The sequence below is a fragment of the Culex pipiens genome, chromosome 2 (assembly GCF_016801865.2).
Source record: "Culex pipiens pallens isolate TS chromosome 2, TS_CPP_V2, whole genome shotgun sequence".
Taxonomy (NCBI): Eukaryota; Metazoa; Arthropoda; class Insecta; order Diptera; family Culicidae; genus Culex; species Culex pipiens.
The window spans coordinates 180,546,414-180,570,637 of record NC_068938.1 but is presented as its reverse complement, the minus strand read 5'-3'; the positions used below and the strand labels follow the sequence as shown (position 1 = coordinate 180,570,637).

Genomic DNA, 24,224 nt, shown 5'->3' with positions numbered 1-24,224 from the left:
CTAAAACAATTAATATTCCCCCCCCCCCCCCCCGCGATTTTTCTGAACATAAACTAATATAATTTAATTCTAATCATAAACTGCAACTATGCCAAAAACGCCAAATCGATTAGAAAATCTTTTCTCAAGACACAGGTACATTTTGAAGGGCTGATCAATATTGTAAGGAGCCTTGTATGGAAAAAATAATTATGCAAAAGGAATGGAGTGTATGGTCCAGGTTTCATTTAAATTAAATAAAAATACAGAGAAAAAGTAAATTTTCAAAAACGTAAATAATTACTCAGCAGTCAAAATCAACAAAATATAGGTACAACAATTCCCCAAACCTGAGCTTAATTTTTTTCCATGGAAAAGTTAAATAATCAAAACTTGGAACAGTCTTTTATTAAGTTTTTTTTATATCGTTCGAATAATTCGTTTTTTCAATTAAAAAGTTAAAAAACAAGATCAATGTAATGGAGCACATTAGGGCACGTTATACTATTTAGAAAACAACATATTATTTTTTAAAAAAGCAGAAAAAACAAACAGATGGATCTTACAAGCGCATCGATAAAACATGAGAACTTGAGCTTTCTCTCTTCTAACTGTTGTTTTTTTTCCAATTCAATATCCGCCATCTATTCTTCTCCCTTTCAACACATGTTTCGAACAAACACAGAGCAGCTCCCATCCAGCGCAGTCAGTGTTCAATCGGTTCTCATCCAGCAACACCAATACACAAGGCGGTTTCGTAAGACAAGAGTGGGAGAGCGAAAAGAAAAGTACGATAAAAACGGGGAAGAGTTTCGAGGTCATTGCGGTTACATTCTTCCCAAGACTGCTGTTTGCCAAAGTGACCCATTTCCATCACATCACTATACCCTTGATTAAGATTGAATTATGTTAAATTAACAAAAAAAAAATACTTTAAGATTTCTGACTAGCAAAACATAGAACAAGCAACTAAGATAAAAACCATCAAAAGCGTCTGCAAAATTAATACCATTAAAAAATTACGACCGAAACCGTGTAAATTTACGCCTTTCTTTCATTTTTTTTTTGTTTTGGTTAGGGGCCACCTAGAAGTTTGCTGCTCTGTCCCAGTTAATTTTAAACGCGTTCTTTTTTCCCCGTTTCTAACCCAACTCTTTTTTTTTTCGTTCGGGTCGTTTTCCCCAGTCGGGGGACGTCCAAAGGCAAATATTTGATCAATATCGGCGTGGACCACCAAAGGACGGGAATCGTTTCGCGGAAAAAGAGCCAGAATAGCCGATTTTTGTTGTTTGTGTTGTTGCTTTTTGCATTTCCCTGCTGTAAACAGTAAACAAACGAACACAATCAAGCGATGTGTGGCAAGTGCGAAAATTCGTTTACTTTTAACCTTCACATGCACACACAAACACACACACATATGATTCCACTCCCCGAAATGCAAACATTGCGGCGAAAACATCAGAATGGAACAGTGCAAAGTTGTAGTGGTGATGATAACAGAGGCACACATGAGACGACTTTTGACGGGGCGAAAATTTGTGCGTTTGCGCACTAAAGTCGCCCGTTTTGCGAAAAGACGAAACTATTGCCTTTGAGAAAGCAAAACAAGAACACACCTCTCTGCTTTCGTCTTTTGGTGTAAGCAGGTTGTCTGGATAAGATTGATGACAAGAGTTTTTTTCCAACTTAGGTTTATTGTAATAAAAAAGATTGAAATTAAATTAATTTTTTTTTTGGTTTTTATTGAAAAAATCAGTTGTTTATAATCATTTTTCGCATTTAACGAATTAATTGAGTTTTTATAAAATTCAAATGTACAGCACCTAAAATAATGTTTGTACAAAATGTAGGAAAACGGCATGTGGGTAATTCTCCGCCAACTCACACAGCAGTTGCCCCGACCCCTCTTCGATTTGCGTGAAACTTTGTCCTAAGGGGTAACTTTTGTCCCTGATCACGAATCCGAGGTCCGTTTTTTGATATCTCGTGACGGAGGGGCGGTACGACCCCTTCCATTTTTGAACATGTGAAAAAAGAGGTGTTTTTCAATAATTTGCAGCCTGAAACGGTGATGAGATAGAAATTTGGTGTCAAAGGGACTTTTGTGTAAAATTAGACGCCCGATTTGATGGCGTACTCAGAATTCCGAATGAACGTATTTTTCATCGAAAAAAACACTAAAAAAGTTTTAAAAATTCTCCCATTTTCCGTTACTCGACTGTAAAAAAATTTGGAACATGTCATTTTATGGGAAATTTAATGTACTTTTCGAATCTACATTGTCCCAGAAGGGTCATTTTTTCATTTAGGACAAAAATTTTCATTTTAAAATTTCGTGTTTTTTCTAACTATGCAGGGTTATTTTTTAGAGTGTAATAATGTTCTACAAAGTTGTAGAGCAGACAATTACAAAAAATTTGATATACAGACATAAGGGGTTTACTTATAAACATCACGAGTTATCGCGATTTTACGAAAAAAAGTTTTGAAAAAGTTGGTCGTCATCGATCATGGCCATTCATGGTCACCCGCGACCAGACACGGACGACGAAACAAAGAGAAACGCAAAAAGTAACTTTTTCAAAACTTTTTTTCGTAAAATCGCGATAACTCGTGATGTTTATAAGCAAACCCCTTATGTCTATATATCAAAATTTTTGTAATTGTTTGCTCTACAACTTTGTAGAACATTGTTACACTCTAAAAAATAACCCTGCAAAGTTAGAAAAAACACGAAATTTTAAAATGAAAAATTTTGTTCTAAATGAAAAAATGACCCTTCTGGGACAATGTAGATTCGAAAAGTACATTAAATTTCCCATAAAATGACATGTTCCAAAATTTTTTACAGTCAAGTAACGGAAAATGGGAGAATTTTTAAAACTTTTTTAGTGTTTTTTTCGATGAAAAATACGTTTATTCGGAATTCTGAGTACGCCATCAAATCAGGCGTCTAATTTTACATAAAAGTCCCTTTGACACCAAATTTCTATCTCATCACCGTTTCAGGCTGCAAATTGTTGAAAAACACCTCTTTTTTCGCATGTTCAAAAATGGAAGGGGTCGTACCGCCCCTCCGTCACGAGATATCAAAAAACGGACCTCGGATTCATGATCAGGGACAAAAGTTACCGCTTAGGACAAAGTTTCACGCAAATCGAAGAGGGGTCGGGGCAACTTTTCCCGATTTCGTGTGAGTTGGTAGAGAATTACCCATGTACGGAAATGCAAAAAAAATGTTTTATTTCTTTTTTGAGCAATTCCAGCCCAAAACAGGATTTTTTTATGTACTTTTTTCTCGACCCTCTCCGATTTCAATGAAACTTTGTAGACATGTTATCCTAGGCATATATAAGCCATTTTTGTGTATATGGAGCCAGTAACACTCGATAATGACATTTGAGAAGGGCGTACGTGTTTTCAATATTTTTGTATTTCGTAATTTAAATATTGCTGTATCTCGAAGCCATTACATCGTATCAAAAAGTGGTCAAAGACAAACTTGTAGGAAATTTGACGGGCTTTCCGAAAAAATACACTGAAAGAAAAAAACACTCCACTTTTATGAGATTTTTTGATTTTTAAGTTTAAAAGTTAAATTTGAAGGTGAGCCCACGATTTTTTTTCGCTCAATTTTTTTGTGAAAATAGCCTAAGATGTTACAAAAGGACTCACGAAAAATGCAGGATGGAGCAACTCACCTAAAAAAATACAAAAATCATTTACTGAAACTGTTTTTTTTTGAAAAGTGCTCTAAACGTCAAAATTATCAAAAGCCGAATACGGGAATCGATTCTCCAGCCAATTTTACAGATAAAAGTCTCCATATTGACCATTGTCCTAAGTCCAATCCTTGTGAAGTTACAGCGGTTTTAAAAAAAATGTTGAAAAAATAGGTTTTTAATGGTTTTTGGCAATTTTTATATGACGGACTTGATTTTTCAGTTTCGAAAATATTTTTACAGAATAGCTCGGCCAATTTCCCATAAGTTTGTCTTTGACCACATTTCAATTGGATGTATGGGCTTACATATATAAGCTAATTACATTGCTCATAATTCAAACATAACATTTTTTCAGTGTAGTAAAGTAACCTGGATAACAAATTAGCTTATATCTGTAAGCCCATACATCCAATTGAAATGTGGTCAAAGACAAACTTATGGGAAATTGGACGAGCTTTTCGGTAAAAATATTTTCGAAACTGAAAAATCAAGTCCGTCATATAGAAATTGCTGAAAACCATAAAAAACCTATTTTTTCAACATTTTTAGAAAGATACTAATACACAGAGACATTTCTAAAAAGATATTAATGTAAAAAGAAAACTTGATTCTTTATTTTTATTTCAAATCATTTTCAAATGCTTGATCTTGATAGTTTTAAATTTTTGTATTCGCAAGATTGGAAAGTTTTTTTTAAAGATTTCATTTTTAATTTTGAGTATCGGAACAATAGTTGCCAAGCAGTCGTCATTTAAACATATTAGGCTGGAAAAAAATCACGAATCTATTAAATGATTTCCAACTTTGTCAAACATATCAAAACTGTAAAACTCGATCTCCAGAAAAGTCATTAGCAATGTTAAAAAGGTCATTTTTGCATGAAATACTTTTCTTCACAAGCTTTAGGCTCGGGTATCAATGGGGTTATCTTAACCAAATTTTAAAAAAATGGTACAGATGCTTAAAATAATAAAAAAAGAATCTGTTTTGGAGCAGGAAGTCATTTTTTTGAGCACCCTAATGAACATGCAAGCATTTTGCTGTTGTTGATGTTTTTTTTTTCATTGAAAACATTAAAAAATCAAAAATAAACCTTGTATTACTTTAAACGTGTATATTTGATTTTACCCTACCCTTACCCTAAAAAAACATTTTTAATTATTTTTCAGAGTGATTTGGGTTAGATTAGACTAGACTTTTTTAAAAGTGCATTTTTTTATCAGTGCAAAAAATATCCCAGAATACTTTGAGTTTGATTACAGCTGTTCTGCAGTTAAAAGTTAGTAATTCTAGGGATTATTTTTTTTTGGTGATTTTTTGATAAGTCAAAAGTATCTCAATACAATTTTAAAAAAACAAAATTGGACAGCATTTTTTAATAAGGTAACAGTCCATTGCTCAAAAATCACCAAACTTTTGAAGTATTGTAAATGTTTGTCCCAGAAATGGATTCATAAATATGTGCAGGTGATTATGTCATTGACCTGACCAGATTGACAAAAAACATTTCCGAAAGTTTGCTTAAAATGTTATCTGATTTGGCTTATATTTGGTACATATATTTACTTAATTTTGTCAAAAAAATCACAAAAAAATGATGTCACCTTGGTTTTTTTTACTAAACTATTTGTCAAAATTCGGATAACGCACGGATAAAGCAACAACTTTGTCAAAGTTTATCAACAAAAAACGAAACTGGAGAAATTAGTGTAAATAAATCAATCTATTGTGGCACAGAAAAATTTGAAAAGGGTTAATATTTAAGTATATAGAACAAATTTGGAGTTCTAACAGACAAGGTTGAAATCCGATAAATCTATAGCGGATCGAATTATTTTTGCAGATTCAATATATCAATTCTTGGAGCAAAAATAAGCGTAATCATCAGAGGGGAAGTCTCAGACGGGACACCACCCATCTCGCGTCATCATCATTCATCAAGCTTATGATAGGGAAAGGTTTAGCATCGTCGGAACTCGGAACCTATCCCTTCATAGATAGGGTTATATACCTAGTAGGCGTCTGCAACCCTCAACGTTGGGTGTCGTCAAAACAGCAAAAACCACGACGCTTGAACCTTCAAGTAACAGTAACTAACGCGCGACCTGCGCGACTTTATTTTTCCGGAGCTTGGTGCAGGCATAAATGACCCCCTTTGGAAACAGAGGGGAGAAAGATTGAAGGTTTTTTTTTCCTCCCAGAACTCCGCGTGTTGATTATCGAAAACGCGAGCCCAGGGTTGTGAGAGGGAGGGGATCACACAAAAACACCGTAATAATAATAATAGCGTTGTTTATGGGGTTGATAATGACGACGACAACGGTCGAGGGCGCGAGAACTGGGGGTGGGGGTGGGGGATTATTTGCCATTAACATCCAACTGACTCCGAGGGGGGTCGTCTCTCCAGGATGAACGGGATTTTGCTCACCAGAGCGATCTGGATCCCAGGGAGGGAGAAGGTCGAGCTGCAGTTTTGCTTAAAGGGGGGAACTGGGTCGATGTTCTGGGTTACGACTTGTCAAGCGAGGGCAAAGTGACTTGACGCCATCGGGAGTTGAACCCAGTTCCAATGGGGGACTAAAGTCGGAAAAAATCGAGGGCATTAAGTAATTGCTGAAAGATACTTCCGGGGATCTTCTCCAATCCACCTACAACAAATTCGAGCCACCTCAAAAGAACTCCACGAACTCGTTAGCAGTCCCGATTGTTTGTATTGAGTCGCTTCTTCACGCCAAATCTCCCCCGATTGGCCACGATTCATTTGTGAAGAGCGGCCACTTTACTCCACAGCAATCGAGCGAGATGTGCATCTTTGCGAATGGTATTGTTTAGCTCTTCAGCTTAGCAGCGGATGCTGTGAGTAGAGCGAGGCCATAACTGTACTCTTCCTCTTCTAGTTTCAAGTTCCTGAAGGTTGGACTAGCCTGAATGAGGATCGGTGATTGATCTGCAATGCTGGACTTTCTTAGGGGTAAGGAACATCTATCTCAGGAGTTTTTAATATTTTTTGTATTTTTGTATTTTTGTATTTTTGTATTTTTGTATTTTTGTATTTTTGTATTTTTGTATTTTTGTATTTTTGTATTTTTGTATTTTTGTATTTTTGTATTTTTGTATTTTTGTATTTTTGTATTTTTGTATTTTTGTATTTTTGTATTTTTGTATTTTTGTATTTTTGTATTTTTGTATTTTTGTATTTTTGTATTTTTGTATTTTTGTATTTTTGTATTTTTGTATTTTTGTATTTTTGTATTTTTGTATTTTTGTATTTTTGTATTTTTGTATTTTTGTATTTTTGTATTTTTGTATTTTTGTATTTTTGTATTTTTGTATTTTTGTATTTTTGTATTTTTGTATTTTTGTATTTTTGTATTTTTGTATTTTTGTATTTTTGTATTTTTGTATTTTTGTATTTTTGTATTTTTGTATTTTTGTATTTTTGTATTTTTGTATTTTTGTATTTTTGTATTTTTTTATTTTTGTATTTTTGTATTTTTGTCTTTTGTATTTTTGTATTTTTGTATTTTTGTATTTTTGTATTTTTGTATTTTTGTATTTTTGTATTTTTGTATTTTTGTATTTTTGTATTTTTGTATTTTTGTATTTTTGTATTTTTGTATTTTTGTATTTTTGTATTTTTGTATTTTTGTATTTTTGTATTTTTGTATTTTTGTATTTTTGTATTTTTGTATTTTTGTATTTTTGTATTTTTGTATTTTTGTATTTTTGTATTTTTGTATTTTTGTATTTTTGTATTTTTGTATTTTTGTATTTTTGTATTTTTGTATTTTTGTATTTTTGTATTTTTGTATTTTTGTATTTTTGTATTTTTGTATTTTTGTATTTTTGTATTTTTGTATTTTTGTATTTTTGTATTTTTGTATTTTTGTATTTTTGTATTTTTGTATTTTTGTATTTTTGTATTTTTGTATTTTTGTATTTTTGTATTTTTGTATTTTTGTATTTTTGTATTTTTGTATTTTTGTATTTTTGTATTTTTGTATTTTTGTATTTTTGTATTTTTGTATTTTTGTATTTTTGTATTTTTGTATTTTTGTTTTTTTTGTATTTTTTATTTACGTCTCTTTCCAAGGTTTGAGGCTCCCTAGCCTTAAGGTCTCAAAAGAGGACGGACTCCCCTCTGAAGGTTGTACGTAGAATATCGAACAACAAAACCGCTAGAGATGGCGATCGCGGAAGAAATTCATAAAAAATATGAGGCCGAAGAGAACTCCAGCATCTTCAGCAGCAGTTATGAAGTTTGCCGGCCCAAGATGAAGCTGCTGCTGATGATGATGATGAGATGGAGCTATCATAATGAAAATAATAATTACTCCTGCGCGATTGAGAACAACTTCTTGGCCTTGGGTCGAAACGAACCGAACTCGAAAGTTGCTGGCTAACCTTCCCCCTGAATAATGCACAAACTATACTCACAGTCCAGCTCAGCGGAGAAGAGAGTTTGCTGCGCTGAGGCCTGAATTGGATTCGGCTAAATTTGTTTGCGAGGCAGCTTGTGAGCTGCTTCTTCAAGTCGGAGTCCGAAGAACCACAGACGATTATGAATATATATTTGTTGTTTTATCATTTATGTACCTTTCATCTTGGCCAGAGAGTCGGCGAGCAGCTCGGAGAAGAAGTTCATGGACCAATTTGGTTGTTCGGTAGACGACCAGGTCATGGTCTAGGCAGGAAAAGGCAATGATAGTGCAGAATTTGCTGACTTCTTCTTCGCCGACGAGGAAACATAACCACACGAACGTGGATGATTTGGTTTGGTAACTTGGTTGGGCTTGTATCCCTTGGCTTAAGCTATCCAAAAAAAATCAGGACAAACCAAAATTGCAGTTTACCGTGGTTTATCGAAATAAGTGTCAAACTCCAAAACAGTATCGAAAAGTATTACTTTTCGATACAAGTGATGAAAAGTTGAACTTTTCAGCACTAAAATGGATGCTGAAAAGTTCTTTTCAGTACTGTTATTTTTGGCCACAACGGAATTGCCATATCTCCTCAGATCTTGAAGGGTCAAGGGATAACTACAAACACAATTACTTGTATTTATTCTAAGAGTGTAATATCAGACACACTCCACGGCTTTCCATCGTAGAACCATGGACCTCGAGCAACCGCCAAGCCAAGCCGGTTTACCAGAACAGAACGGAACAAAACGGCCTACAGCCGAGATAGCAGCAATTGAGACATGGCTGAGTTTCCAAAGTCAGCACTTTTGGCGGGTTTTTTCTGGCTGTGTGTTTATGTTTGAACAACTTTTCGGCTGTGAAAAGGCTTCTGGCGCCAGCCGGACCGGCCGTGGTCATTCTGATTTTCACTGAATTGGTCGGACGATTCCGAGTTGATGTTGATATCAAGTTTGTTGAGATCCTAGAGGCTCCATAACTTGAAAAACTATTGTCATTAAAACATTCAATTACGAAGTACTTTTGAAATTCTGGCACGTTTCAAACACTTGACACATCTCGTAACTAATAAAGGGTACAATGTGTTGATAACTTGAATGTCCACATCGCACATCGTCCATTGTCGCTGAGCTGTGTTGCAGATACCTACGGTAGCATGTTCTACCGTCCAGATAAAACAAACCCACTCCTCCTCCAGCCATACCTTCCCGGGGGCGTGTAACAATCCGATTCGTTGTGCGGTTCGTTCTCCGGAGCAGCACGTTTCGCGGGTTCCGTGGCGAATGATGTCACCGCAGAAACACCTGTGCTTGTTCTGCGAATAGATAGCCATAGCTCACTCTTTTTGCGCCCAGGACAACAGAGTGCCAACTTCAGAAGCCACGTCGGTACAAATTGTTCAACAACTTGTGCAAAACTCACGATCACGGGCTTCTTCACTTTTTTTCCAACCTGATGGCGAAATAATTAATTTAATCGCTACCTTGGAAGCATTCGTCGGGAAAGGACACACGAGCTTGGCATCTCTTGGACGCCAGATTCTTTCTTTCTCCTTCTGCTGGACCTGTCATCGGGCGGCAGCGACGGCTGGCCATATTTGGTCCGGAATCAATCTCCTCTCGCGGCAAGTCACGGCACAGAGTGCGAGCGAGCGAAGCGCGAATATCTCCCAGTCGGCGATCGCGGAGCTAACTGACTTGAGACGGAGGACGTTGATGTGGTTGAGGTGCGACTGAGTGCGAATTGAGTAAGAGGAAAAGGGGGAGGAGAAATTGGGTGACATTGGTCCATAATTGAAATGTTTAAATCTTTTTAAGAAATAAATTTCAATTAAAGTGGTATGGTGAATTTTGACTCAAAGATAAAAATTGAAAAAAAAAAATGATTAGTTAAATACAGTCCGTACCGAAATCGATAACTTGAAGATTTCGGATAATCGAATCATAAAAAAGTAAATCCTTAGGCCGATGCAAATATTTAAAAAAGTTTTTGTCCCTCGGCCCTGGCCGAGGTCAAGGGGGGGGGCAAAAAAATAAAAATTTAAATAACAAGCCATAGTCTTCAAATTTAAATGAAAAAAGTGTTTTAAAATGCATTTTACACTAGTTCAGTTGTTTTGCAATCTCTAGTTTTCAAAAAATCCTAGATCTGACAAAAATAAAAATTGTATCGAAAAAAAAGATTTTGCATCGAAAATTTTCAAAAAAAATTATGATTTTTTAATAAACCCAAACATGCTAAAAATGATTTTAAACGCAGAAGAATGTATTTTAATTTGTTTTAAGCTGGTTGCACTTGAATTTTCATTGAAATTTTGAAGTTTATTGTAAAAATATTTTTTTTGCCCCCTGATTTTTCGGGCCAATTTTGAAGGGGGGGGGGGGGGTGACAAAAACTTTAAAAATATTTGTACCAGCCTTATTATATATTTCAAAAATTCGAATATATTACCAATAGATGAATAATAGTCAGAGAGTATGACCAATAGATTCATAATAATCAGAAAATCTTATTTTTATATTCGTTTCTTGTCTTGTTCTTGTCAATGGCTCAAAGAACTCAATAACCGAAAGTCAAAAGAATCTTCTATAAATCACGTGGTCTTCTAATTGGATTTTTTAACTGCGGCCACAGTTAGCGTATCGATTACTTTTTATTTTTTGTAATTTTGAATGAAAATTGAAACAAGTTATGGAAATGTTTCTCTGGAATACCTTTTACCATTGTATGATGAATTAAAAATTGGACTAAACAATCAATACCGACGAACAAAAGTAGTGCAAGTCTGGATTTTTTTTGAAAAGGACCAATAAACCAAATTTCCAGTTTTTGCTTTTTGGGTGTTTTTGAAACCGCCTTGAGTCTGGGTTATTATAAAACACCCAAAAAGCAAAAACTGGAAATTTGGTTTTTTGGTCCTTTCAAAAAAAAAAAACTCCAGAAGTGATCTTTGCGAAATTTCTAAATAGGATTGTCTGTATCATACTCCAAATATGACGTTTTTTCATAACAATTTACAAAAAGTTACATTTTCTGATCTTCATTGTAAAACTATTTTTAAATTAAAAATCTACAATGTTTTTCAAGGGGTCTTAATTATGCGCTTTTAAACCTTTAGGGAAGTGATGTTTGTATTAGGAAATTTCTAAATATTTCTATTGAAAAGATGAGCAAATTTCACGAAGGTTGTTGACATCGGAATTTAGTGCAAGGGTGGTTGACATATTGGCATTTGAATATTTGACGTTATTCGAAGTATACTCGCGATTTTTCCTTCTTTATTTTTAAGGAAGCTTGTAGAATATTTTCTTATCCTCATGAAAAAAATTTTTCTGACATGATGACAATAGTAGAAAAATGTAAATTCCATCTTGAAATTTTAATAAAAAAATTAAAAATATTAATTTGCATCTTGTCAAATATTTTTATGTTTAATCATGATTTTGAAATTTAAAAATTAATGTATTCATATTTCATTTATTAATTTGACCAAACAAATTTCTATCATTAAGAGCAAATTATGTTTTTTTTCAAAAACAGTGATTTTAAAAAAAATTATACGAATAAAAATTATGAGAAAATCGCATCATTTTATGAAAAGTACCTACATTTTTTAAATAAAACATTTTCGGATCAAAGCCAATTTATATTAGATTTTGAGAAAAATCATAAATTTTAGAAATCACGACTTACATTTCAAAAGGGCTTTAATCATATCACTATTGAAATGTAAGTCGTAATTTTTAAAATCCGACAAAATAGAAAATTTCACACATGTTTCACTTTCAACATAAAAAAAATTAACCGACGTTTTCCACGATATCATCGATTGAAAATCGAGAGTCAAATGAGTACCTAATTTTTGGTCATTTTCATTAGTTGCAGATCATTAATGTCCAAATTGTAGAGATTTTTTTTTCAAAAAAAAAACAAAATTAATAATTTTAACTAAAAACGGCTATAACTCCGTGCACAAAATGAAAAAAAGTACAAAAAAAATCCGATTCAGAATACAATTTTATATCCAAAAATTATTTGTTTCATTTTTTGTGTGCATTTTTGATACATAAAAAACAGCACTTTTCTATGGACAGCCCCCAATGGAAACTTGTATGAGGAAACTGATGATGCAAAACTTGGACTTGAGGAATCGTTTTTTTTTTTTACATGAAAGTTCCTTTGACACCAAATTTCTATCTCATAACCGTTTCAGGCTGCAAATTATTGAAAAACACCTCTTTTTTCGTATGTTCAAAAAATGAAGGGGTCGTACCGCCCCTCCGTCACGAGATATCAAAAAACGGACCTCGGATTCGTGATCAGGGACAAAAGTTACCCCTTAGGACAAAGTTTCACGCAAATCGAAGAGGGGTCGGGGCAACTGCTGTGTGAGTTGGCGGAGAATTACCTACTAGGTACACAGTCAAAAAATGTCTAGAGTTTTTTTGAATAGGTCCTATAAACATATGAAACACAATGGCTTATAGGACCTTCTAAAAAACTCTAGATGTGTAATTTTTTTAAGGTTTGTTATTACATCTTTTATGGTGTAATTTTACTTCAATTAAAACTTAAAAAGTGAAATTATACCATAAAAGAGGCATAATTTTCTGATGTAATATCTTGTCAACCCCCCCCCCCCCCCCCTGCAAAGTTGGGCGGAATTTTTTTTTCAAAAAACTTCAAAATTTCAATGGAAATTCAAGTGCAATCAGTAGAAATTGATTTAAAATGCATCTTTTGAATTTTTGAAAAGTTTGGATGTTTAGAATCGCAAAAAAATTATGTTTTATTTTTTTTGTTTTCATCAAATCTTACTTTTTTTTAAACTAATCATTTTCAGGACAACTGAACTAGTGTAAAATGAATTTTAAAACACTTATTGCATTCAAATGTTGGGACTATGGCTTGTTATTTCAATGTTTATAATTTTTTATTTTTTGACCCGGCCAGGGCCGAGGGACAAAAGTAATAGGCTGTTTGATACTAAAATTTTCATGTTTCCCATTTTTTATTAGGCAATTTTATAAGTATTTTTTTCCAATAGAAATGTTTTTAGGGTTGGACAATTATGCACACTTGAAGTCTGAAACTTTTAAAATAAAATTTCGATTTAAAAAAAATATTCTAAGATTTTTCAATTCGCGGCAATTTTTTTGTCTATTCATTCTAATGTCTCAAAAGTTGAGACAATGTCCCCAAAAAGATTGAACCAAAATAATAGAAATCTAGACTTTGTTTTGATTAGGTCCTATAAACAAATGTAAACATTGACTGTATCCCGCTTACTTCGATGGGCATTGACATGAGGTGTGGAAACATTTCTCAATATTGCAAATAACATTATTTAAAAAAAGAATTCCAAATTCAAGTTCAAAATGATCAGAAATTGCTCAGCTAGAAGGGATTATCAATGTTAGCCGCAACGTCCAACAGCTCTTTACGAGTTCATTTCAGTTCTGCTGCTGCCACCGCGACTTGGGGGCTCAAAATTCATCGCGCGTCCAAGTTTAACCAGCCACAATCAGGCCTCTAGGCAGCAGCCACAAGTCGCGAGAGTTCGCATGTGTCTGCTTGAAACCTGTTTTCTGAGCGTTTTTTCTTCCCTCCTTCTTGCCCCCCGCACACTTCTTAGATCGTTGGCTGGTTCGTTGTCCAGCATCCACAGTCCGGCGGCTCGGTCGCCGTGTGCATAGCTGTTAAACTCCAACCAGCCTTGCCAAGGTAGCAGCTCAGTTGAGTTGAGAGTGAGGGAAGGGTTGCCAGCTGTTTAAATTGGTTTAAAGTGGAGACTTAAGTTAACATGAAGGTGGGTCTACGACGTTAAAAAAAATTCTTGGGCAGGAATATAACCTTTTCAGTGAAGGAAAAAACAAGGGTTTGTCAGACCTTAAAAATAGTTAGAAATGTTGAGTCATAGCAAAACAGTGTCACATTTCAAATCGATAAAAATATTGACATTATTTTAAAGCAAATACGGTCCAACAAGTGCGATACGCTGCCCTTCCCAGCCTATCAGTAGAACTTCAAACAAGATATCGTCTGCACCACGTTTACGCCACACGTTGCAAAAGTTCCCAGCAAATGGGTCACAACACAACAATTATAGATATCGCCGCAACCGACAAAACTAACCGCAAGTCGTATCGCATTCCGACGTTCAGAAAAAAAAACAACAAACTTTTGTTTGGGTTTCCCTCCCTCAAATGTTTGCTCCAATTCTGCGTATTGTTTGTCGCAAAAAAAAACTGAAACGTGTCATCATAGAATGACAAACTTCCTAAGTTAATTTCAAACAAAAAAAAACTTGACACCTGTTTGTTGTAACCACCTTGCACTGCTTAGTTCAGAACACACGCCACCGAATCTCACAGGTGTCATTCTGTTGCCAGTTTCCGGTGTGCTCACCACCACTTTGTAACGTGCCAAAGTTTGAAGCCGTTTGGCGAAACCATTTCCGAGCTTTGCTCATCGCAAAATGCGAAGCGGTCACGCGAGCTGTCAAATTCCGCCAGTGTTGCCAGTTTAATTTCGCGCGAATTTCACCGAGTGTACAAACATGTTGGAATTCCGATGACGACGCCCGTTGGGTGGAGGAGGTCAAAAGCTGCTTGCTTATGCAAATCACGCGTCATGGAGCTCCTCGCTTACGTCTGAAGTCAATTGGAGTTGGGTTGGGTTAAGGACGGGGTAAGTGACCAACCGGATTTGGGTGAGATTCCGTGGGCGGTTCTGGACGATGTGTGACGTCCGGAATTTGTGGAGCCTGAAACTGACGGGGAATTGAGAGCTATTGTAATCTTGAAGAACTTTCAACGCATAACCTCAAAATTAGTTTGAAACTGTCCACATTTGAGACCACAATCAGAGTGACATTAGAAAACTGAACACAGTGCCAAGCCCCCGTAAGGCCTCAGGGTGCAAAGGCTGGTCTCAAAGCTTGAGATCTCCAAAAAAAATGTCAGCTCAGATAATTTACTACTCTTTGAAATGTCACCAGCTTAATTTTCCGGACGCGTGCAGTAAAGTGTGCGGCAGAAATAATAAATGCTGACCTTCGTGGCGTGGTCTCAACTGGGTACACGGAGAAAAAATCAGTTCCCAAAATCGTGAACAATCATTCACGATTTTGGCGAACTGATTTTTCTCCGTGTACACTCTAAAAGTTGTTTGCCAAAATTGGCAGAAAAGTTTGTTTAAAAAGCCACAGTTGATTTTTGATCACAGCTAGGACAACTGTCAAAAAAAAAAACAAACAACACTGGAAAAAGTCAGCCCAACAAAAGCACTGCTGATATTAACGCACCGAATAAATTACCATTCTGGAAACCGGCAGCAAAACGAGACAAATAGGAGATGATCAGTCGAAAGAGATAAGTAAACAGTGAGCGCGCGCGGGCAATGAAAACACAAACAAACCGTCGTCAACGCCGCCGCAAAACCGGACCGGAGGTTGGAGGTTGGATTCTGGTGATTTCTGTGAATGAGTCGGGCGACCTGAGAAATAAGAAAAATCGCGACTGTTCACCCTTGGGTTGACGCAGTGGTTATCCCTCGATTGTCAAGTTTATTTTCAACAACAGAATAAAAAATTTGAACAACATCAGTAAATTCATTAAAAATTCATTTAAAATTAAAATTTTGAAAAATTTTAATGTCTGTAATGTCACTTGAAGGTTAAACACTCCCCCCCCTCTCAATCATAGCTTGATTGCAGTCTTGTAAAAAAAAAATCAACAGTTGGTCTCGGACCTTAAAATTGCATAATCAAAAACCGGCTGTTTTAGTGCAGCACCACACCGTCACCTTCTTGTAGGTCTCCAAGCAACCATCGACCAACAGACAAGAGCCTTCGAATCGAGTTGAGTTGGTGCGTGCGGCGAGAGACTGAGCTTTTTTCTGAGAACCTGGGAAATACCCCCGGACCGACTAAGCCTGTTGCATTTTGATTGGTTGCTGAACTGACAACAGTCCTCGCCGCAGTGTCAGCAAGTTGGAATTTATCGTGTGCGGGAGGTTTGCTATAGGTTTGAGACTACGAAAAGCAGTTGGTTTGAAAATCTGTCAATTCAAGTTGAAAAATTGCAGCTTTTTCCTTAGTTGTTTGATTAACTTTAGGCCTTTGCAAAAAAAATCTAACTTTAAGTCATATCGGCCTGGAAAATCAGGTGACATTTTTTCAGAAGCTATGAAATTTTCATGGAAATAGAAGATTTATCAACTAAAAACAATTTGAAACGCATTTTCCTGCATTGATCATATGAAGCATGTTTGGGCTCGTTAAAAAATATTTTGATTTTTTGTGAAACTCCGACGTACAGTACCGTTAAAACATTACTTTAGGAAAAAACAAACTTAGTCGATGCTTAGATATTTTGAAAACTTATGAAAACATTTGAAAGCACTTTAAAACACATTTTAAGTTTCGTTTATTTTAGATATCAGTCTTGATTTAATGCCTTTGACAATTTTTTTCCAGAAAGGTAAAAAAATCACTTTGAATTTATTTTTGGAATTGAAAATCGATTCAATAGCGGCTGACATATCCGCAATTGAAAGTTGTGTGCTATTTGGGAGATAACCAAAAACTATTTTTTCTGCTTAATTTTTTTAAATTCATTCAACAAGTTGTTCAGAATAGTACCCTACACGTGTTGATACTTTTTAATACCGATTTTTCCATGCCTTGTGAAGTTATGGAAATCGTCATAATCAATGATTGCCGACTAGGACGTCAATTGTGTTATCACAAAATTATAGAAATTTTGAAAAACATTCGATTTAGATCCAAAATTCCTTCAGTGGCTTCAACAAGGCAACAACCGGCACGTGCTGATTCATTTTGGTGCAAAAATTCATTAAATTGAATGCAATAAAGAGCATTTAAGAGTGATGAACAATATTCTTCGAAATGATCAACGGTTTCACCTTAAGATGACATTGTCTAGAAAATTGTGTAATTTATCAATTCTTTTCGATTGTAAAAATAACATTCCATTAAAAATAAAATAATGTTTTTACTATGGCATGTTTTCAAAGTTTTCAAAAAATAATGAAACTTTTTCAAAAAGAATATCCAAAATGAAACGAAATTCAAAAAAATCAAGATCTCGAAATACATTAACGCGTTGGAATCTATCATAAAAAGTTTAGTCATATTTATTCACCTCAATCTAAATTTATTTTAAAGCCAAACACGCAAGCAAAAAAATATTATGGTTTAAATAAAAATATAAAAAGGTATAAAAGATAGTTATTTGACTCTATATTTATAAATTTACAATTTGCATTTTAACAAATTTCAGATTCAACACAGATTTTTAACACTGAGTAAAATTGCCCCTGATCTCATAAATGTCCCATATGCATTTTGAGTTAATGATGCAGTTTGGTTTAAAATCGTATGATCTTTCAAAAGAGCCTTCAACATCCATTTTTTTCTAGAAATCAGGAAAAAATCAGTTTTTTCGCTTAAACTTAACACACTTGCTGTTTTTGCATACGGGACATTTATGCGAACATGGGCGGTAAATGCTTCTTATTCTTGATTGATTTCACACAAAAATATTGAGTTAAATTGAATTGAAACTACACAGTAAAAAATCATGTTAATATTACATCTGGAAATGAGTACTTTTTCAGGTCAGAAAAAATGTATTATTTTACTGATACCAATGTCTAAATTTACCTCTTTTCCAGTGATTAATCTTCCAAATTTACACATTTTTTTAATTGTGTATGAAACTCAAAGAATTCAACACACACACCCATACAGCAAAAAAAAACATGATATGCTGGTTATGCTACTTTTTCAATATTAACTGAGGTGAACTTAAATCATATGAACGGAAATTACATTATCAAATTCACATTGACATTACTGTGTAGTACATAATCACACATGAATTTTATTGCAAATATCTAGAGTTTTTTTTAATAGGTTCTATAAACATATGAAAGACAATAGTTTAAACCTTTAAAAAACTCGAGATATGACCTATTGTAAAACATTTAGTATTCTAAATTTTCTCCAAAAACATTTATTACAGTCATCCGGGCCGAGTCGAGACAAGTGGGGCAAATTTGGACAGATGTTTTAAAAAGGTTCTTGCACTCTTAAAATGTATGAAAATTCTAAGGTTGGAAGTGTGAATTGTTTTATGTGACTCTTTCACTGCCGCTCAAATCAAGTCCGTCCCATATGTAATTTTGTCAATATCGAGTTAATGATGAAGATTGGTTCGAAATCATGTTAACTATCAGAAAAACTAATAAACTTCAGTACTTTGTTCCAGAAAATCGTAGAAAATTCACTTTTTCGGAAAATTCTAACACGTAACCTTATGGGCGGGACAAATTTGACTTGCGTTTTTCTCGGCTTGCTGTTTTTACATATGGGACGGACTCGATTAGAGCGGCAGTTCAATGGTTTAAAGAATGTCATTTTTTCTGGGATCAACTTTGGCTGTGTTTATTACTAAAATTTCCTCTATATTATGTCAAAATAAGTTTGCATAATTTTTGTTGTGTTCCAGACTATGGCTCTTAGCATTTTTTACAATTTAAATGATAATGGTATCGTTTTATAGTAGAAAATGTGAGAAAAATAAGCAACAAATTTAAAAGTTACTGTAAAAACATGAAAAAACTAGACAGGCAAAAGGTAATGATAGGAGGTGGTAGAGTAAGCCTAATACTATCAGAAACAAACATAAACTAAACAAGATAAATGCAAATTAAAATACAAAAATAACAGGAAAAATATAAAACAAGAGAAGTAATTTTTTTCGTAGAACAAAAGTTGCTCAAAATAACCTCCTGAACACGGGAAAAATAAAAGTCATCGAAAAAAAATTGGGCTGTAGAGGGTTAACTGAAAATCCAGCAACGATTGCTGTTAGTAACTTTAGCAAATGTTCCGTCAGACTGCAGGAGGAAATTTACTGATTTTTTTTGCAAAACAAACTGCTATTTTTTGGCAAAAAAAAAATCAATTGTGTTAACAAAAAATTTACTGAAATTTCAGTTGATCATATGTCAATTATCAATTAACTGAGAATCCAGTAAAATCTAATTAGCTGAACCGTTTACTAAAATTTCTGTTGATGAAAATTCCGTAAAATTTAATGAATTTTAGCATTTTTTTCTGCTGTACATGCTTTATCATCTAAAAATTCTAAGTTAACTTTACATTAGGACGTAACATTGAGCGTTTTCAAGGAAAATTACCTTATAATTCATGAAAACGCATATAGGACATATATGCGAACAAGTGCAGTTAGGTCATTAAAAAACAGTTTATTTTTGTTTTGAGGATAAATAAGAGGTATATAGGAACTATCAGTCCTATAATCATAGGGAATATAGTAGCTTTAAAAACTTATTTGACTATTTTTAAATCTTGTGGTAATAGGACAATTCAAGCAAAACAATTTAATTGAACCAATGCAAGCTTGTAAACAAAGAGTTTATCCTTCTCACGCTTGAGGATGTTTACAGTAGGAGTAAGAACTTGAGCAGGTTACTCTTTGTTTTTGAATTTACATTGGCCAATTTGCATTGTTTTGCTTTGATTGTCACGATGCACTTTGAAAAACAATGTGTTCGTAATTTTCTATAGCCACATAAATTTCTCAATAGCGCGTAAATTTTGTTTAAATCTAGACTCAAAGTTAGGTTTTCACAGAAGTATTTATAAAAATCAAACCTATATCAATTCCCTAGTCGCATTTTAGGTTTTAAGTAGGCCATAAAAGCCTATTTAGACCGCATGAGGGGTTTCAAAACCATGATAAAACCAGTTAGTTTAAAAATGTTACTAGGATTCTCCCAGTAACAACACCACCGATCCCCACCCTGCCAATGACCTTGGCTTCCAAACCACCCTAGTTGGTAACCGAACCCGCGCCCAAAATTCGTACCTGTTTCAATGTTGAACAACTTTTGTTTCTCTCGTAGCAACCCGTTCCTCCGAACACCTTCAAACTCGTTCCCGGCCTGCTGCTGCTACAGCTCCCTTTTTGGGTAATCCAATTGTTGTCCCGAACTCAGCCGCGCGCAACCTTTCAAGTGTTGTTGGGTTGCTGCGATTTTTAACGTTGTTGCGGTTTTTTCGGCAAAAGGTTGCTGACGTTTTGAAAAACACACAATAAAAAGTGAACCGTTTTATTTTCAGCTGGCTCTCTTCTTCTCGTTACGGTAGATAACTTCACTTTGCTCACGTTTCACGTGAGATATCGCCAAACATTCACATACACTCACCACACTCACTTGTTTCTTCCTCAATTCACTTCGATTGAGCGTAGAAGGGGCCGTTCAACTGATTTAATCAACTTTGGGCCATAAATCATAGGGGTTGGGGCTCGGTGAATACTTTTTCTCCGCTTCTTTTCGTCGATTCAAACGGCAATTATTTCACCTTAATTGCAGCTTCTTCTTTTTCTTAACAGCGCTGACGTAAAAATTTAACAATTTCACTCTCGTTTGAACCTTTTTCCCAAATTTGAAAATTCACAAATTATCCAAGAGGGCCACAATCTTCTCGTTACTCAACGCTTACTGCGATTTTATTTTTGTTAAAATCGGTACACGGTAAATTTCGAACACACCTTCTTCAGCTGTTGTCAAAAACACTACTCAAAGGTTTTCCTCCTTGCGGAGACACGAAGCCGACCAAAACATCCGAGTTATTGATTTTTGTTTTCCTCCTCGACACGACACGACGACACAACGTTGGTATTGGTGTGTGTCGTCTTCGACGGGAATTTAAAAACTTTCTTCTTGACGGGTTTTCAATAAAATTGACAGAATTCTTTTCTCGAAAGCTCGTACTTTCTTTTATTCAAAACAATTTCGCCCAATCCACTTGCATCAATTGAATTTCTCTCATTTCAAATTTTCTTCCTTCTAAGGATCTTCTAGCCAGATCACACGCACACACTGCTGTGCACAGCCTGCTGTGTGCGAACACACATGTGCACAAACACGCACACTACACACACCCACGCAAGGTGCCGCCGGGTGTGCAAAAACTACACACTCTTGTCATTGTGTCGGGCCGACATTCCGTGCGGCGCAAAGCCTGACGTCGAGGGGTCCCTATCCCTTCATCCTGTCATCCCTCGCCAACAAAAACACCCTCGCGCCGCACACACTAATACAGCCAAACGCGCGATAGCGATCTCACAAGGACGTACACGCGCGCGCCTACTTTGATTGTGTGCGGAGAAGCACTGTAAGCAAAACTCGCCGCCGGACGGACGGCACCGCAGCAAAACGAACGCGAAGCCGAAGTGGACCGATCGGAGTATCAACTAGGACTGACGAACGCGACGGCGACGACGACAGAGCGGAGCACTTGGCCGACAGAGTGAGAGGGAGGAAAGACGCTTGCGCGAAACTGATGCTGAGAGAGGGCGAGAGTGTCAGGTGCGAAGAGAGGGAGAGAGAGTGATTATGGGGAGAGAGAGTTCGGTAGAACAGGTTTTTGCAGGGTTGGAAGGAATAAATTTGATATAAATAAAAATTAAGAATCTATTTATTCAGCTACATCTAGATTTTTTGATAAAGAACTTTGTCCTAAGGTTTCTATACGTGGTGTCAATCCAAAATTTTCGCGAAGCGAAAACGTTACGTGACGAATTCCCCTCTCGGCAAATTTCCCCTCTTTTTGGTGCACGCCGGTTGGATGAACGAACGTTTCCCAATCAGTCAATCGAGAGACGTGAGATTGATGTATCTAAAATCACCCCCACTCCACCTCATAATTTTCGGATCGTCGACGAGCCAACAAAACTCGGCTCGGTCGGTCCCGAAAATTCATTCTATTGCTGGACGTCGACGAGAACACATCAGAAGCAGAAGGCCTGGTGGCCCGGTAGCAGACGGCCTGGAGGTCTGGGAGCAGATGGCTTGGAGGCAAGGACCAGCTAAGACATGACAGTCGCGGGAGTCGATCATTGGAACTGGCCACCACCTGGACTGGAGTGGCCGGAGGACCCAGGGATGTTCCGATGGGGGGACATTTTCCGGACCGTAAGAGTTGGGGCAATATGGGTATCAAACTTTATGGTTTTTGATACTGGACATGAAATTTGACATTTTGGCAGTAGTGGCCACAATCCGGAGTGGCCGGAGGCCCCGCGGATGTTCCGATGGGGGACATTTGCCGGACCGTAAGAGTTGGGGCAATATGGGTATCAAACTTTATGGTTTTTGATACTGGACATGAAATTTGACATTTCTGCAGTAGTGGCCACAATCCGGAGTGGCCGGAGGCCCCGCGGATGTTCCGATGGGGGGACATTTGCCGGACCGTAAGAGTTGGGGCAATATGGGTATCAAACTTTATGGTTTTTGCTACGGGACATGAAATTTGACATTTCAGCAGTAGTGGCCACAATCCGGAGTGGCCGGAGGCCCCGCGGATGTTCCGATGGGGGGACATTTGTCGAACCATCAGAGTAGGGACAATATGGGTATCAAACTTCATGGTTTTTGATACTGGATATGAAATTTGACATTTCGGCAGTAGTGGCCACAATCCGGAGTGGCCGGAGGCCCCGCGGATGTTCCGATAGGGGGACATTTGCCGAACCATCAGAATTGGGGCAATATGGGTATCAAACTTTATGGTTTTTGATACCGGACATGAAATTTGACATTTCGGCAGTAGTGGCCACAATCCGGAGTGGCCGGAGGCCCCGCGGATGTTCCGATGGGGGGGGACATTTGCCGAACCATAAGAGTTGGGGCAATATGGGTATCAAACTATATGGTTTTTGATACTGGACATGAAATTTGACATTTCGGCAGTAGTGGCCACAATCCGGAGTGGCCGGAGGCCCCGCGGATGTTCCGATGGGGGGACATTTGTCGGACCGTAAGAGTTGGGGCAATATGGGTATCAAACTTTATGGTTTTTGATACCGGACATGAAATTTGACATTTCGGCAGTAGTGGCCACAATCCGGAGTGGCCGCAGGCCCCGCGGATGTTCCGATGGGGGGGACATTTGCCGAACCATAAGAGTAGGGGCAATATGGGTATCAAACTTTATGGTTTTTGATACTGAATATGAAATTTGACATTTCAGCAGCAGTGGCCACAATCCGAAGTGGCCGGAGGCCCCGCGGATGTTCCGATGGGGGGACATTTGCCGAACCATAAGAGTAGGGGCAATATGGGTATCAAACTTTATGGTAATTATGAATCTAGTGAATCTTGGGAAATTTGGACCAGACAATGTAATCGAAAATTTCAACAACCATCTTGCAAAGTTCTTTGTCATACTGGTCATGTGTAACATAACCACCTGCACCTTTTTTTTGAAAATTTCCTATAAGCATATGAAATAAAATAGCTTATAGGACCATTTCAAAAAAAATCTAGAAATACATTAAAAATTGACAATTATTGTGAAGCATGAGGCCAATAATATTTTTATAATTTTTTTTTCATCCTTATCATACAATCCTACAAAATATTTTTTTCAAATTTTCATAAAATATGTTACAAATTGGTATTGAAAAACTTTAACAATCGTTTTTTAACTGCTAATTGATTTTTTTTCCAGTATTTTTTATCAAACAAGACATTTAAGCTTAGTTAGAAAAATAAATAAACCGAAGATTGACAATTAATTTATGTAGGTTTTAATCGCATTTGTTTATCTATTTGCCCTTAAATGTGAACATTTTCTAAAGTTAAAAGAACTATAATCAACCCTTTTTTCAAGATTTTTTTTTTAGCAAGAAACATCCGAATTTTTCAAATAAAACAGAAAATGTTGTATATTGTTTCTCAAAATGATGACGAAATTCCCCGAAAATTTTCCGCGAAATTTCCCACGAATTTTTTTGCAACAAAAAAGTACGTTGAAAATTTACAAAAAATTAAATGTTTTTTTACCTGACCCAAAAATGTTAACAATTATTCTAAACGCATTGCCTTAATTTTACTAGTGGAAAACATGAAAAAATATTTGCAATGACCTTAGTGAAAAATGAGAACTGTTAGGATTTTTGCTTAATTTAAATTTTTGGACCACAGATCATAAAATTTAACAAATGTAGCTCGACTAAAGCCAAGCGACAAATAT

The 24,224-nt window shown here is 36.0% G+C and overlaps 1 protein-coding gene and 1 pseudogene across 2 annotated transcripts in view; one reads left to right on the top strand and one right to left on the bottom strand.

Annotated features, from left to right (window-relative positions):
• The window catches only part of LOC120426615 (protein shank-like), a 216,040-nt gene extending 194,577 nt beyond the window's left edge, over nucleotides 1-21,463 (bottom strand). The window contains exons 1-2 of one of the 2 annotated variants that reach the window (XM_052707598.1): nucleotides 20,396-21,463; nucleotides 20,047-20,251 (exon numbers count right to left, since the gene is read on the bottom strand). The gene's annotated coding sequence lies outside the window, so the exon portion shown is untranslated. Of the gene's footprint in view, nucleotides 1-20,046 lie in introns of both variants that reach the window. The other variant, XM_052707599.1, reaches the window with a different exon arrangement.
• Nucleotides 21,464-22,014: 551 nt separating this feature from the next.
• LOC128092706 (uncharacterized) lies at nucleotides 22,015-23,481 on the top strand (annotated as a pseudogene).
• The last annotated feature ends 743 nt before the right edge of the window (nucleotides 23,482-24,224 follow it).